This window comes from Myotis davidii, unplaced genomic scaffold (genome assembly GCF_000327345.1).
Source record: "Myotis davidii unplaced genomic scaffold, ASM32734v1 scaffold11, whole genome shotgun sequence".
Taxonomy (NCBI): domain Eukaryota; kingdom Metazoa; phylum Chordata; class Mammalia; order Chiroptera; family Vespertilionidae; genus Myotis; species Myotis davidii.
The window spans coordinates 4,784,918-4,788,888 of record NW_006285791.1 but is presented as its reverse complement, the minus strand read 5'-3'; the positions used below and the strand labels follow the sequence as shown (position 1 = coordinate 4,788,888).

At 34.0% G+C, this 3,971-nt stretch overlaps 1 pseudogene; it reads left to right on the top strand.

Annotated features, from left to right (window-relative positions):
- Window positions 1-3,971, top strand: part of LOC102770348 — a 7,844-nt pseudogene that overhangs the window by 1,798 nt on the left and 2,075 nt on the right.

Here is a 3,971-nt window from a genome sequence, read left to right as displayed (position 1 = left end):
TTGGTCCCTACCTTCCTCTCAAACCCTGTATTATACTCAATAACTTGTTCTCTCCATCACATTTGAGGAATTCTGCAAAGTAATCCTTAACTCAGAACAGTCACACAAGCTGTGCTTTCCATAGAAAGCTCTTGCCTCATTCATCCATTAACTGCCTCCTTCACATCATTAAAGGCTCGGCTTAAATGTTACCTTTATGTTACCTTTATAGAGACTGTCTTTGTCGATCATTTCTCGAGGAAGCTGATATCTTACAGTTTTGATTGATCACTATATGTTATATACTATTCATAAATAGTATAAATTGTCCCAAAGTATCACTTGCTTCCATTGGCAGTATTTCTAAATCTATTTGTAGCCAATATGGGCTGGTAAAACTAGGTGGAAGAAAATAAAGGAATACCTGTACTGTGTATAAGCTTTCCTCTCTCTGTACTAAGTTAGCACTAACTATAGTAGACTAATATGTCATTACTAATATGAATATTTTAATGATAACATAGTCATGAATAAGATTTTTTTTCATTTTCTTTATTATATAAGCTTTGAAATTTTATAAATATTTTACTGGTTACCAAAATAAATTTATTGACATTATATTATTCCATAATTGAAATGCTATAAATTAGCTGTGATATATGGCATTCAAATAATTTTTCGGATGAAATAAAATACAAGTGGGTGAAAATAGCTGAAAATGATTGCATAATTATTCTCTATGTGTCTAATGGAGCTATGCATGAAAAGTACCTTTCTGAAGCTGCTTCTTTACAAATGTAGAAAAGAGTAGGATGTGGGTATTAATTGAGACATCACCCCTCCCCCCCTACACACACACACACACACACACACACACACAGTTAAGACACTGCAAATTCAGGGATTTCCTTAATTCTCCATACAAAATCATGCACACACTTGAGGCTTCCTGGTAGAAATTGTTAATTAGAAAAATAAGTGGATGGTTTATGTAGAGGATATACAAAGACAAAAATGATATATAGTTGTTTGGAAAATAATACAATAATTAATAAATAATAATACAAGAATAAACTGTTTTGTGTATTCACAACTATACACTTCCTTTTGCCCCACCCTGTCTAAGGGACTAGTTATTTAGTGCATCAGTGAGTCAATATGAAAGAGAAAAAGGACTCTTTAGAAAAGGTGAGTTAGGGTAAAATAATATATATAGAGAGAAAAACATATACATAGAATTAGGTATACATATAATATACATGGTAGAGTGAGACTTATTCTGACACTGATTATATGTCTACATTGTGGAAAGTACTTGAGTGATTAAAAAAACAGTTGCCCTTAATCTTATATTTCAATTAAGACAAGGTAATTCATAGAAAAGGGTAAAGATTATAGTATATTCCAGTTTATAATGACAAGATATAAATGATTTATTCTGAAAGACAGGAAAACTATGGAGGCTAGACTACCTGAGAAGATAGGAATACCTGAAGTGAAAGTTTGGAAGCCCAAGAAGTTACATTGCTTTGTTCCCCATATCAGGAGATAATTCAGTGGTTTAGTTATAAAAATGTGCTGTCAATTAGAGCATAACAGCCTTTTATGTTATCTATCTCATTGTGGTACAGAAACAATTTGGGTTTTTGATTTCACAATTCTCATGTATTTTTATATATTGCTGTTACAAGTCATCTATTTTGTAACATTCCATTTAATAATAAGCTGTAACTTTAAATTCATTGTCTCCCATTCTTGCGTTACAAGTTATTTTAATTTGTTGATGAAAATTGATGGATCAAAATGGAAATTTTGATGGTAAAGCCTCAGGTCATAAAATGCTTCATTTATATACCACAAAGAAGAGCACTTTCAATTTTTGCATTATTCTAAAATGTAACTGGGTTTATAACAACATTAGTCTTTGCTGCAATGAAAGTAGCACAGTACATTGATTAGCATGATGGTGGATTGATTAGATTTCATTCTACATTGATGAATCAACGGAGGCAAGCAAAGGAAACTGCTGACTCTGGATTTATGAAATGGCAGGTGGAACACACTGCTAACCAAGCAGCATTTAGCGTTATTTCCTATTCCCTGACAACCCATTCTAAACTCTGCTTTACAAACACCATAGAACAGTGAGCCCCAAGTAAAATTAAAAAAAAACCTGTATATATCAAGTAGAGTGACGGGGTGGGGTGGGGTAGGGGGGGTGGGGAGAAGGATTATCTCAAAGAAAAAATTTATCATTCCTCAATGGAAAAACAAATAAAAGGTCATATTTACCATGTGACATCAGAAACTTTGCCAGGAATGATATGGAAATCAAAACATCAGAATTATAATTGATATTTTGATGATAATGCTATCACCAGCATATCTAAATGAATATAAGGCACTCTACTTACATTTATGCATTTGGCATCAAATTTTTGTATACTAATGTATGCCAGGCATCATGTTAGGCTTGGAAAATAAAACAAAATAAAAACAAGCTTTTTTCCTCAGAAAATTTTTTTATTGTCCCGTATGACTTAACTTCTCAGCAACAGTTGACAATTTTGTCACATCTTTATTCTATACCCTTAATCTCCTTTTGTTTCAAGGTTGTAGAGATATCTTGCTTTTCCTTTCAACTGTCTGATTTTTATGTTACCATCTCAGGAAATACTTTCTTTTTTTATTAATTTTTAGACTTTCCAAAAATATCTGCCTCAGACTGGCTCCCAACAGTCATATATAGAAAAAAAGAATCCTGTCTGTATCTCAGGATTGATTTAATCTTGATGTCTTTACTCAGGTGTAGTAAATGGCGTTTAAAAATATGTACATATTATTTTTCCATATAAACTTGCCCTTTTTGATTCTATAACTGACACTAATTACTTTATTTTCACTAGATTTTAAATCTTTAGAATTAACTTTGAATCACCCCTCCTCTTTATTATTTATAATGAATCGCCATGCAAGGTAAATACCATCTAATGTCCATTCCCAGAGACTCTATTCTAATCAGATCTTAAATATTCCTGCTTCAATATATCAAATGATAAATGTTAGTATTTCATTACATGTATTTTCTCATCCCACTTTAATGCAAACATCGCAACTGTCATGTTGCTTCCACATATTTCTAAAATACACAGAAAAATAATAAAACTCTTAATATCTCACTATCTCTTGAAATATGTGCAGTTTTTATTATTGCATTTGAGGCCCTGTATTATGTAATTACTTAATGTTATCTTACATTACCAAGAACTGTGATGAGTTTGAAATTGTACCCTGATTTCTAGTAGCTAGTTAGCCTTCCACAAGTGCATGCATGCTTGAAGAAAATGAGAAATTCCCGGTTCAGCGACAAAAAATGTTTATTACTCATGGCACAGCAGGCAGCATGAGGTCCATGTTCCCTTTGACCTTCAAACTCAAAGGCAACATGGAACAGCCCAGTGGGTGTTGTTCAGAGAGGGCTTTGTCACAGCGGAGAAACTCTTGAGTTTAGGGCACCTTGAGCTTTTATTTATTTATTTTTATTTTTAAAAATATATTTTTATTGATTTCAGAGAGGAAGAGAGAGGGAGAGAGAGATAGAAACATCAATGATGAGAGACGATCATTGGTCAGTTGCCTCCTGCAACTTACTGGGGACCGAGCCTGAAACTTGGGCATGTGCTCTTGATGGGAATTGAACCTGGGACTGTTCAGGCCATAGGCCAACGCTCTAGCCACTGAGCCAAACCGGCTAGGGCTGCACCTTGAGCTTTTAAAAGGTATATGCTAAACTTGCCAAAACATTGCCTCAGCATGAGCTAGTGTCTTTTTTAAAAATATGTTTTTATTGATTTCAGAGAGGAAGGGAGAGATAGAAACAACAGTGATGACAGAGAATCACTGATCAGCTGCCTTCTGCCCACCCCCCACTGGTGCCAGGAGCCAGTCCATCCTTGCTGTTTCAAGGGACCTGGCATATATGGCATACTGTT